Genomic DNA, 13,723 nt, shown 5'->3' on the forward strand with positions numbered 1-13,723 from the left:
AGCACTAGGGCCATCGCTGAAAGAGGAAACATCCCATAGAGAAAAGGTCTGTGCTTTCCATGAAAGCACGGGGCTCCCAGTTTCCCCAAACCATATTCTAGACTCCGTGTCTAGCTCTCCAACAGGAAGGGCATCACTCAGACACACACTCTCCCGCAGCCTTCCTTATTTAAGTAGCCTGCCGACAGTCAGCAGAGATGGGTGAACTCCGTGCAGCGAGCAGCGCGGCAGGAGGCAGAGGCAAGGGTGAAATGGGAGGGGAGAGAAGGGTCCGCGCTGCCCGGGGTCAGATCCCAGTGGAACTCCCCGACTTGGCTTCCCCGGAGTCTTCAGGCACATCCTGAGACGGGCAGAGCTCTTCCCTCTATCTGTGGGTCCAGCAGAATCAGTGTGGCCCTGTCACCAGCATCCTTCCCACCCCACAGGCTGCGTAGCAAGATCCCCCTGGGGCTCTCTGCCGGCGCCCTCCTGGGTTTCCCATCCAGGAGACACTAGAGGTGCCCTAGTGGCCCGTGAGGATGCTGACATCAGCGTGAGGCGACAGCAGGGGTGCCACCCTCCCTCCTGTTTGCTCCAAATACGGCCAAGCTCTCGTTGCGTCCTGTGGTCAAAGCCACCAGCAGCGTCCTGTGCATTCACGTACTTGTAAGCTGCGTCTATGTCAGTTTTCTGTTTTTAAATCAATTCAGCAACCATGGATTTGATCTCCTAGCGTGTGCCAGGAATAATTAATTTTTGAAAACCTTGGAACGTGATCATTCGGGCAGGGAGGGTTATGCTTTCCACTCAGGAGAACGTTAGCAGAAGTTTGCATTTTCTGAGCAATCCTGGTTGAATATTTAGGCTGCCGATGGGAGGATGATGGAGAGAAGGGTGTGGCCCAGGAATCCATTAGGTGGTTGGAAAGAGCCATTTTTAGATTAAATTTCCACTGTGTCTGAGCTACAGACGGGCCACTGGGAGCTGGGGCCCATCGTCAGTTGTCTGTAAGACTGTGGTCAGCCGTGGAGGAATTGCTCTGTTTTTCCTGAAGACAAGGTAAGAAGGATGGGAGAACCAACACAAAGGGCTGTAGGGAGACATTTGAAAAAAAACAACAACACCTGAATGTATTTCTCTAAGAGACCTGTGGAGTGGCCTTCTCTGGAATAATTTTAAACCAGAGGGGACAGCTTCCCCTTCCGGAGCCCTGGCTGCCGAGGGACAGAGTGATGGCCTCTGACAGTGCAGCCCCACTTATCTAGCGCCTCCTACCTTGACATTCTGATAAGTGAGCTATTCTAGTCCCCAGAGCCCAGGACGGCAGCTACACTGGCCAACGGCCCTGTTGAGCTAAATGTCAGAGCCAGACCTTTAACACATGACCCTGGAGATCCTGGCTTGTGCATCCATGTTAAGTTCCATCATCATTCCAGACCAGAGCAGGCTGAGGGGCAGAGGTCAGGGATATCTGACCAGTTTGACAGGTGGCAACGGCACTTCCTGGTCACCAAGGGTCAATCCATATGGTGGCCAGAGAAGCTGGTGGGGACACTGGAAAGGGAAGTGGAAAGGGGGGGGGTGGTCAGAGATCAATGGTGACAAGGACAAGCTTTTAGGTTCTCACTCTCATCTCCTGAGACTTGGTTGTTTGGGGCTGTGTGTGCCACCTGCCCCTATGTCCTCTCTTACATTTCAGGCTCCCAGCGTTTAAAGTCAGGTAGGCCCTAGTACCATCATCCCGTGTTATTTCTTGCTGCTCATAAAGGAAAAGAGGGGAGAAGGCAAGAGTGGAAGCATGTCACCCAGGGCTGAACCTGTGCCCCACGTCTTGCACTTGGAGTCTGCTTCCCCCCTTCCCCAAGATTGGGCTGTTGAGAACTTGATCCCCAGAGCCTGGCTGGGGGGTCACAAGAGCAGCAGGGACCAGGTGCCACCCCTGCCCCAGGAAGCTGCTGTCCAGCTGGGGTAACAGGTCCATGGGGCCCAGGTCCAAGGCACCTCACTAGCAAGGCTGTGACAGCCAGCGCTCCTGGGCTATCGCAGACGACCCCACTGGACATCAGGGAACGCAGTCCCGAGTCAGGTGGTCTCAGTCACTTTGGAAAGTGCCCTTCATTGGATGAACTTAAAAAGTCGCTCGATATTCCTTCAAAAATGTGTATGGAGCTCCGACCACAGGCCAGACCTTGTGCAGGAACTTGTGATACAGGTTGGGTCATGTACACACCTTGTCTGTCCTGCCTGGAGCCTCTCCCAGGACTGACTGGGGGGAGGCAGCCGTGCCACAGCATCGGGGGGCGGGGAGCATCGCCGGAGAGATGCAGGGGCCAAGGAGGTCCCACTGGACCGCAGAAGGCTTTCCAAGGGGCTTGAAAAACCACATGGTCTTGATCACTGTGCCTGTATAGTAAGTTGTGAAACTGAGTAAACTGGCTTCTTCCATCTTATTCTTTTGCAAAATTGTTTTCCCTATTCTAGCTCCTTTGCCTTTCCATATAAATTTCAGAATAATCTTCTCTGTATCTACAAAAAAATCTTGTGGGAGGCTGATAAGAATGGCATTAAATCTATACATCAGGCTGAGGAGAGCTGGCATCTTTCCTGTGCTGAGCCTTCCCATTCATGAACAGAGTATGCGTCTCCATTTTTTCGATGTTCTTTGGTTTCTTTCATTGGCATTTTGTACTTAACATGGTTCCTTTTGATCTGCCAGGAACTGTGTGACCTTGGGCGAATCACTTAGTTCCTCAGACCTTCATTTTACTTTCTGTAAAATGGGTATAATGGCATAGCAAAGGGCAAGTAAGGTAGGCTTATTTCCCCTTGACTGATTCTCTTCTCTGTTCTTTCTTTTCTTTCTCCCAACTCACGTTCTGATGCCCTCACTCACTTCTCATCACTGTGTCGTTTCTTTTCGTCCTGTGTTGCTTTAAGTGTCTTTCATGCTCAGCCCTTTACTCAGTTCTCTTTGCTTCCTGTTTCTCTTATCCTCACTGCTTCTCCTGGTCACTCAGCCTCCCGTGATGTTCGTCTTCTTCCTCTTTACTGCATCACGTGGAGGCTCCCTTTCCCTTCTTTTCCGTAGAGGTAGTGTGTGACGCTAGGGCCGGTCGGCCTGGGTTCAAGTCCAGACCCACGACACTAGTTTTGGGGCAGTTTACTCACTCTCTTTCTTCATCTATAAACAGGGAAAACAGTACCTATGTCACATCTTTTCTGAAATGATTAAATGAGTCAAGACATATAAATCACTTAAAATACAATCTGGGATGATATCATTACTGTCACGCCCTGAGTCTCTGGTCCTTTCCCACTGGTTCTCTTACCTTCTTGTCACCGTGCCATCTTTTCACTTGTATGTAAGTCTGTTTGTATTCACATTATCTTGCTTTCTTGCTACCGTCTCTCTGTGCTACTGTATCTCATATTCTCTGATCGTCATTGATAAATCGGCACCAGCCCAGGAAATCTGTCCCTGGGGCTGTTGAGAGGAAACAAGTGGTTTTTCGTTTTGATTTAATTATTGATCTACTTTATTATTTAATGCAGGCTACATACTCACAGTGCAGGGTTACAGTGAAGAGAATGTATTATAACGATTCTGCTCACTTTCAGAGAGCTGGCCGGCTTAAAAGGGAAAAGTACTGGATGGACAGACATGAATGTGGGGAAAATGTAAAATGAATTAATTTGATTTTCATGCCCTTTTATGCGTGATTTTTCATACTTCTCCTGCAGGGGGCTGGGAGGGTGAATTTGGATTGCAGCCAGTAAACCACAGCTGAGTATTAAGACGAATAGATGTAAGGACCCATGAGGGCCTGCAGCAGCCCGCCAAGGAGGGCAACAAACGTTCCATCTTAAGCAAATGGGAACCAAACGAGTTGGGAACTTCAGTCACAACTGCAGTTCCACAGATGCATTGCCCAACAATTAGGTGCTTACAAAACGTTAAATTGCTTGACAGGTACATGTGATTAAGCCTTTCAAATCCATAGTCTATACCTCAAATTAAGCCTGATTTTCACCCTTTTAAAAAGTAGTGAATAGGGACTACCCTGGTGGCGCAGTGGTTGAGAGCCCGCCTGCCGATGCAAGGGACACAGGTTCGTGCCCCAGTCCGGGAGGATCCCACATGCCGCGGAGCGGCGGGACCTGTGAGCCGTGGCCGCTGAGCCTATGCGTCCAGAGCCTGTGCTCCACAATGGGAGAGGCCACAGCAGGGAGAGGCCCGCGTACCGCAAAAAAAACATAGTGAATAGGGACTTTCCTGGTGGCACAGTGGATAAGAATCCGCCTGCCAATGTGGGGGGCACTGGTTCGAGCCCTGTTCTGGGGAGATCCCACATGCCGCGGAGCAACTAAGCCCATGCACCACAACTACTGAGCCTGCGTGCCACAACTACTGAAGCCCGCACACCTAGAGCCTGTGCTCCGCAACAAGAGAAGCCACTGCAATGAGAAGCCCGCCCACCACAACTAGAAAAACCCTGCACGCAGCAATGAAGACCTAAAGCAGCCAAAAATAAATAAATAAATTTATTTTAAAAAAATTAGTGAATATATTTGGACTCACTCAGATATACTCAACTAGATCTTTTAAATACCATCAAAATGATCTTTCTGTCTGTGTTTCCTCCAATGAATTGAACTCCACAAGCAAATACCAGATCTGTCTGCTCTCATTTCAGACGAGAACTCTGTCTTCCTTTAAAAACCCTTCAGTGAAACACCATTTAATCCTTCTCTCTTTTCTTTGTATCTGTATCGCAAACTCCCCATGTTTTTGTGTCTTTAATGACAAAGTAAGCATAAGATTAGTCCACAGCACTTCAAATAAGGTTCATGTTCCTCTCCAGATACCAAAAAAAATAACATAGAAGCTTTTATTCCTTCCTTAGAATTGTGGTGGAGACCCGTCCGAGGATGCAGTCTGAATGAGTGGCCTGGTCTGGGCTGCCCGAGGTCTGAGGGCCCAGGTTCACCCTTCTGGCACTGACCACCCCCTTCTCTGTGCGACCAGGGGTCAAGGCCACCTGCTAGACCTATTGTTAAATCTTCTGGCATTTTTATTACCCAAAACCTCATAGTCTGTGTTTCCATGTCAAGTGTCATCGTCGTGGGAGTGATTTAACCAGCATGTGTGTGTCCTCGGACAACTAGCCAACTACAGAGTGGGGCTAAAATCATAGGATTCCCATGAACCAGTCCAAGAGTTATGAATGGGCCCCACAGAGATAGCAATTACCATTATTATTCCACAATAATTCCATATAGTAATAACACTGCTATCATTTCATACCTTCTACCTGCCCTTATCCAGTAACAATGCGGATTAGGGGGCCGAGTGCCTTATACTGGTATCTGGTGGAGTAAAATTTTCCTGATAAAGTAGGAGGTATTTCACTGACACTACGATTCCTGGGGATATTTCCATTTCTTATACAGAAAAGAGACCCAGGGTAGGGATCTATGGAATGATGTGTAGTTCAGGGCAAGGTGCGTGGCCGGGAGAGTTGGGATTATAATTCAGGATCAAGATTGCATTCTGTCTAGTGCTCCGGACGTGGATGGACGTCGAGTGGCAGAGTAGGAGAGCGTGGACCCTGTGGTCAGCCCAGTGTCAGTTCAAGCGGGTCCTGCGGCTTCCCAGCCACGTGACCTTCCCTGAGTCTCAGTCTCCTTATCTGTATAATGGACGCATTGAGCTTTCTCCATAGTGTTGCGGAGATGATTAGGTGAGTGAACACACATAAGGTTAATATACATCTGGTTCAGAGGAAAAACACCACACACACACACACACACACACACACACACATACACACACATTTCACTTCTAGGGCTATTTAAATAAAATAAGTCAGCATAACCCACTGCAGGAAGTAAATTGAACACATATTTAAAACAAAAACAAAATGAGTGCAAAGGGCATGGGGGAAGCAGCACACACGGGATAGATGCTCCCTAAAGAGCTGGCTCTGGTCAGGGCATGTCTGAGGCAAACCTAGGGACAGGTGACTTACCTAGAGTGACCCGGCCCTGCAGCCACACCCCTACCTTGACTTTGCTCAACAATCCCACCCATGCTGAGGGACCAGATTCAAGGGCTCCCCTGGGAGGGACAGAGGCAGCCCCAGGAAGGAGACCCGGGAGGCCTGAGCAGGTGGGACCAGGGAGTCTATGACAGCTCCCCAGGGAAGGTCATTCTGAGCAGTCGCAGGCAGCACAGGACACTCATCCCCTGAGCCTCCCCCACCTTGCACGGCGGCCCCCCTGCAGCAGCCTCAGCAGCTCAGCAGTCAGGATGGTGGCGTACAGGGACATCGCGGTGACCAAGGGTCCCGCCCGGCAAGGCCTGTTCCTCCATCCACGTGGTCCCGGCTCCACGTTCCGCTGAAAGCCCCCCACCCTTCTCCTGGTACCTGCCCCCCTCAGGCAGTCACGGGACTGTTTTATTTAATTTTTATTGGAGTATAATTGATTTACAATGTTGTGTTAGTTTCAGGTGTACAGCACAGTGATTCATTTATACGTACACATATATCCATTCTTTTTTAGATTCTTTTCCCACACAGGTTATTACAGAGTATTGAGTAGCGTTCCCTGTGCTACTACAGTAGGTCCTTACTGGTTATCTATTTTATATATAGCAGTGTGTATATGTTAATCCCAATCTCCTAATTTATCTTTCCCCACCTTTCCCCTTTAGTAACCATAAGTTTGTTTTCTACATCTGTGACTCTATTTCTGTTTTGTAAATAAGTTCATTTGTACCATTTTTTTAGATTCCACATATAAGCGATGTCATATGATATCTGTTTTCCTTGTCACGGGACAGTTTCGCATCTCAGAGAGAGGGGTGCCACCGTTCAGTGTGCTGTAGCAGACCTCGGCAGAATCCTCTTTCTTGGGCATTGGTCCAGGGGCAGGGCTAAAAGGAGCACACGTGTCCCGAGCCCTTGTGAGCCTGCGACAGCAGGAAGCCTCCTGGGCACGAGCCAGCACCTGGGGGCCACCCCACTCCTCCCGCTGAGTTCTCCAGCCCTCCTGGCTCAGGATCCCCTAATGATGGATAACCAGCCTCCATTACGTCCCAGCCAGGGACAACTTCTGACCTGATCCACCTCCTGGCCTTACAGCCCACCACCCCACCCCGGAGGGGGCGCTCCCTCCACCTTCTCAAAGCATTTATAGTCAGAATCTCTTCCCACTGGGAACCACTTCTGCCATCAGTGAAGTAGAGAATGTAAGGCTTCCCGGAGACCCTGCTTCCTGCAGCATAATTGCAAGGGGTGTGATTGGGAGGAGAAGGCAGGTAGGCAGAGGATGCACGGTGAGAAGAGGGGGCCACGGCAGCCCTCTACACGACGGAGGGGTCTGGGGAGGGGGGACAAGGCTATGGGCGGGGGGACGGGGCTGGTTAGGACCACGGTGGGAACTAAGCAGCAGCCCATTCCCTGTCTCTTTGCTATCGTGCGAGTCCTACGTCGGCCTCCTGGCTTCCTCTGTACTGAGGACTGACAGGCTGTGTACATGGCAGACTCATTAGTGCAAACAGGAGGCTCTGAGGAGACTTTATTGGCATGACCACAACCCTTAACACCACGCTCAGCATAACTCAAAGTCCAAGCCAGCACGTCCACGTGGGGAAGGAGCCTCTCTCTGCCTCAGGAGCCCAGGAGTATAAACTGGCAGTTGACAGACCGAATCTGACTCACAGATTTTTTTTGGCTCTCTCGGTGTTTCAGAAATCATTGAATTAGTTGTCAACATTGAAAAAAAGAAATTTCCTGTTTAAAAGTCTTCATTTCTAGCTTTTCTAGAAAAAGAAAGTGGAAGATGTTGCAGCACCAGCTCCACATTCTTGCATGACAGTAATTAGCTGGAGCTGAGTAACGCTGCCCCTTGTAGCACCACACGTGTACTTTGCTCACCTCAGTCCCCACCACTCCCTATAGTGTCCCCAAGACCCAGAGCAAGTTTTTGTTTTGTTTTGTTTTTTTGCGGTACACGGGCCTCTCACTGCCATGGCCTCTCCCGTTGCAGAGCACAGGCTCCAGACGCGCAGGCTCAGTGGCCATGGCCCACAGGCCCAGCCACTCCGCAGCATGTGGGATCTTCCCGGACTGGGGCACGAACCTGTGGCCCTTGCATCGGCAGGTGGACTCTCAACCACTGCACCACCAGGGAAGCCCCCCAGAGCAAGTTTTGATTGCATTTACCATGGGTTTGTATAACCGCTTTTCCTAGAATAGGAATTATATCTTTTAAAATCTTTTTCTTTATCAAAAATGTGGAAAAGAAGGTCTGAGAAGTCTCATATTTGAATAAAAATCAGAGAAAGCACATTGTCTGGTCAGTACGCACATGAGGTGTGTCTGTGTTCAGAGAAGCAGCAGCTCTGTTCGCTGACCTCACTCATCTGCCTTTGGAGGCGGCAGAGTTGGGTACCAGCCTCCTGGGTTCTGGTCACTAGAGCATGCACATCCCATTCAGGAGGGACAGGTATTGGATCCACTCCTGGCAGAGGCAGACACACCTGACATGCAGGAAAGTCCAGCCAGAGTCATTCACAGTGAGATCAGTGGCCACCGGCTAGTGGTCTCTGCCCTGGGAGAGCCCAGAGCACCCACACAGAGATGCTTCTGGGAGTGAAAGGGGCGCTTGGTGACTTACACCAAGATACCAGGTGTTGACAGGGATATGTGGACACCCTGTCTCCTTGGAGCAGTTGGGGACCTGTGTGAGCAAATACTGCTGCGGTGAGAAAAAGTCCAGGAGCAGATGTAAGCACGGCGAGCTTTCAGCTCAGGAGAAAAGCAGGAGGGTGGATGGAGGAGAGGGGGGATGGCCCCAGCTCTACTCTGCATCCCAGGCAGAATGGGTAGCACAGCAGTAAATCACGAATTGGTTTCCAAGCACGAATCGGAATGTGTCGTCAGCTGCCTCCTGGACCAGGTGTTTTAGAGCTGCACTTAGAGTCAAACATGTCTGGTCCTGCCTCTTAATAACTGAATGGGCTTAAGCAAGTTACTAAATCCCTCTGGTTTTGTGATCTGTAAATGAGGCTGCTAAGATATCTGAGAACTAAATGAGACAATGCATTAAAAGCACCCAGCACAGCGGTGGCATGTAGTGGGTGTTAAGTACATGAGCTTTTATGACGGTCCGCTCCTGGGTCTCATGTCAAGAAGGCTCACCTCGAGGGGCTTCCCTGGTGGCGCAGTGGTTGAGAGTCCGTCTGCCGATGCAGGGGACACGGGTTTGTGCTCCGGTCCGGGAGGATCCCACATGCCGCGGAGCGGCTGTGCCCGTGAGCCACGGCCGCTGAGCCTGCGCGTCCGGAGCCTGTGCTCCACAACGGGAGAGGCTGCAACAGTGAGAGGCCCGTGTACCGAAAAAAAAAAAAGAAGGCTCACTTCACCCCACCCGCTGGGCATCCTCTTCAGCAAGTCTTTCCTTACTCTTCCTCACCCACGCAGGCCAAGCTGGATCAAGAACTGTGCCGTGGTCCCTCTGTCACTCTCTATTGCACCGTCTGCCTGTGTGTCCCCACCATTCCGTGAGCTCCTTGAGGGCAGAAAATAGAGCAGGGGTCCTCAGTCTCCATCGCCATGAGAGTGGCCAGGGTCGGGCTTCTGGGCTGTGGGATCCGGCCCTCAGCACGGCGTCCAGCCCCCAGCTGACCGGAAGCATCAAGGTCCCTGGGAGCTCCTTGAGAAAACGCAGATTCTGGGAACCCCAGAGCTACTGCATCAGAATCTGCATTTGAACAAGAGCCCTGTGAGTGAATGGAAAGCGCAGGAAAGGGGTGAACGGCCGCTCCACCTCCTCCTACAGCCCCAGGGCGATCATGCATGTTTGCAGGGGGTGTTCAGTGAGGGTCACCGGCTCACTGAATGAATGAATGAATCTCGTGTGCCACGGTTTCCAGCGTGCTTTCACACGTGTGGTGTCACCCAGATACTTTTCGAACTTGGGTTCAAGAAGTAAAACCACAAAACATCCAGGAAATGGAGAACAGACTCCCACCTAAGTTGATCGCTGCAAATAGCTGCAAAATGATGAGGTTTTTAAACAAAATATCTGCTGGGTTTTTAAAGATGTATTACTTCTGACTCTTGGCCATTAAACCTCAGAATGCACTACAAAGAGCTCTGTTTTCGTTTTCAAGGTTAGTAATCGTGAAAGCTGGGAAGCCAGGGCTGGGAGGAACCAGCCCATCGTGCGGTGTGCGCCCAGGCTCTAGGGGCTGGAGTCGCTGGCCGATTTCTCCTGGTTGAAGAGGGATTTGCTCCGCCAGCAGTTTCCGGGCCAGTCCCGCCCATGCTGGGCCAGCCTCTGGGTCTCCCGTGTCCATGGGCCCTGGCCTCTCTCTCTGCTGTTTCTACACCAGGCTCCAGGTGGGTGGCCCGTGGGCTGAGGCCAGGCGCCTGCTGCTTCTTCCTGGGCCTCTGAACTGTCCGGGGACCACAAGGCAGGAAGGAGGCCGGAGCTGCCCTTTCCAAGCCCAGTGGGGGTATTTGGCCTGAGACAGGTGGCTGGGAGAAGAGGGGTCATGGTCACGGAAAGCCAGGCTGGTGACCCCGATTCCATGCTCAGGCCACTGCGCTCAGGGGTCCCCTGTCCCCCCAGCCCCGGTGCCTCCCCTCCGCCTCTTCCCACGCTCCTGTGTGGAGAAGGCAGGTCACAAGCAAGAGAAACGCCCTGATCTGAGCACCGGAACCGTCTCTGCCTCGGTGTGAAAAGAACCAAAAGTGAAGGTACTTAAAAAGTTCTTCAGGCACGGCTTCTGGGGAAAGAGAGTGAGGGGTTCCCCACCAGGACCCCACAGAGCCCAGAGCCATCTAAGACCTCTTCCTCTCCAAGCCACAAGCGCCAATCTGGTGCAGCCGCTATGGAATCTAGACACTGCGTTGGGTCTTAGCTCCCAGCAGAGGCTGTGTGACTCTGGGAGTGTTATTTAAGCTCTCTCCTAGCTCCCGCCTTTGTAAGATGAAGACGATGCCCTCCTCGCAGGAGTGAATGAAATGAAGCCACATGGCAGCACGATGCTGGTGTGGCAGGCACAGGGCCCTGGTGGTCCTCCTGCCTCGTCCTTAATGCTTGAAGCTCTCCTGCCCCCCCCCAACTCCCACCCCCACGCCTAGACAGAGGATAACAGAGCTACCACTTAGAAGAGCTCCCATCAGCCACGCACTGTGCACACACCTTTCATTTCATCATCGCAGCAACCCGCTTTGCGGCACTATTATTGTCCCCATTTTACAGATAAAGTAACTGAGGCTGACAGAGAAGTCACTTCCCCGGAAGTCCCTCAGCTCAAGGTAAAGTAGGAAGCTGGGCAATCTGGTGCCTAACTCGTCATTACCTGGTTTCCTCTTCTGTCGTGTTTTAGTTGTTTATTTCTGCCGTCACATCTGACCACAGACTTACTGGTTTAAAACGCCATTGGTCGGCTCACGGTTCTGAAGGTCAGAAGTCCAGACGCCACATGATCACGTTCTCCACCCAGAGTCTCACGAGGCCAAAACCCAGGTGTCAGCAGCTGCACGGCATCTGGTGCTCAGGCCCTCCTCCGGCTCCTGTGTTAGTGGCAGAATCTCGTTCTTTGCGGCTGTAGGACTGAGGTCCTCGTTCCCCTGCTGGCTGTCAATGAGGGGCTGCTCTTGGCTCCTGAGGGCCACCCACATTCCTCGCCACAATGCTCCTCTGTCTTGAAAGCCAGCAAAGGAAACACCTGTCTTGTCAAATTCCTCTCATGCCTCCAGTGTCCTGCTTCAGGAAAAGCCCAGTCTTTTTAAGGGCTTCTCTGACTAGGTCTGGCTCACCCCCAAACGATCTGCCTTGCTTAGAGTCAACTGGGCTAGCACAAAACCCAGACATGGGAGTGAGAACCCCATCCCCACGTCCGGGGATGTACAGGGAGTGTATGGGGGCAGGAATCATGGGGGCCTCTCAGAATGCTTCCTACTCTCGGGACTTCCCTGGTGGTCCAGTGGTTAAGAATTCGCCCTCCAATGCAGGGGACACAGCTTCAATCCCTGGTCGGGGAACTAAGATCCCACCTGCCACTGGGCAACCAAGCCCACTCACTCTAGAGCCCACCCACTGCAACTAGAGAGAAGCCCAAGTGCCACAACGAAGAGTGTGCGTGCCGTAACTAAGACCCGATGCAGCCAAATAAATATTTTTTAAAAAAAGATGTAGGTAAGATTTAAAAAAACAAAAAACAAAAGAATTCTTCCTACTCTCATGTGCCCTCTCTGTTCCAAGTACATACTCTACTGGTAAGACCTTTTATACTTCCTGCTCACCCTGAGGGTCTTTGAGGACATTGGAGCAACTTATTCATCAACCAGTTTGGAGTCTTTTCATATTTAACAAGCAGTACAGCCGTATAGACTCATATAGAACAGTAGACAAGTATCTCAGTCTGAGAACTGGGTATATTCCCTCCATAACTCTTCCTCCAATCTCACACCAAATCCCAAATCTCAGGGAACTCAGACTTTGATCCAGTGTATCTAAGAGAGAAAGGAGGAAATTGCTAAGGGCGCCTGCTATGCCCATTTCACAGTAGGGGAACTGAGTCTGAGACAAGACTCCCAGGCCAGTGCTGTCTTCAGGAAGCCCTGCTGGCCCCCGAGTTCAGTTTCTATCAAACTGCTGCGTCCATGACTTTCTAAAATACCCCCATGACACAGAGTTTTCTTCACTGGGGACGTGAGAGGAGTTCTGGGAATTCTTAATGCAGAGGTGCATTTAAATGGGTGTCAGGTTCACTCATGCATTATCTAAAATACAACTGCCTCTGACTGTGCCCCTTTCGATTCTTTCTCCACTTGTGTTTTTATATCAAAGAGATTCAAGCACGTTGCTGGACTTGAAGCTCTGTCTTTCCCAAGAGCTTTCATCGTGTCTCAGCACAGCTTTCCATTCAGGGACGCGGGAGAGGATGAAAGATGAAGATGAAGATGTGGGCTTGCTGAGACTGAATGGGATTTGCTCAAGTCAGGCCCTCTTCCTGGCTCTGCAGAGGGCAGTGCCCACACACAGCTGGCCACGGCCAGGCCAACACTTTCTCCCTGCCTCTGTCTCCACAGACCCCTGGGTTCAAAGAGGCAATGCTAGAATACAAACTCTACAAGGCCTGGGTCTGCATTCATCGTACTGCTTTCTCACCAGCTCTTAGCACGCGAGTTGAACTATTAATAGTTCGTCAATTAGCGTTTGCTCAGTGAATGCATAAATTAATAGAATGGATCTTGGAAACCTGATGAAAGAATCTTCATTGTCTGTGAAAACCCTTTGACTTGTTGGGCCACAGCACTGGAAACCAAGGTTTCTAGGGTGGGCAATTTGCTTACGCTTAGAAGGAATCCAGGTAGTCAAGGGACCCTGCCTGATACCTGCCCTGCAGATTGCACACTGCAGATTTAAATACTTGCCTTAGAGGCTCCTGGCCTCTGTCTTCTTTAAAATGGTGTTATTGGGAAATTGCATTAAATTTCAATTCAAGGAGAGTTTGTAACTATTCACATTTATACTTATACTTACGTTTATTTTCATACATTCTTTCCCTGGGTCCCCGTAATGGCCTCCAGGACTGGAGGGGTGGAGAATGTTATCCGAGGTTTGTAGCAGATCAGACTGAAGCAAAGAAAGTTAAGACTTTTACTTTGGATCACAGAGCAGGTGTGTTGGAAGCTGAGCTAGAATCCAGATCTCACCCTGG

Source organism: Orcinus orca, chromosome 8 (assembly GCF_937001465.1).
Source record: "Orcinus orca chromosome 8, mOrcOrc1.1, whole genome shotgun sequence".
Classification (NCBI taxonomy): Eukaryota; Metazoa; Chordata; class Mammalia; order Artiodactyla; family Delphinidae; genus Orcinus; species Orcinus orca.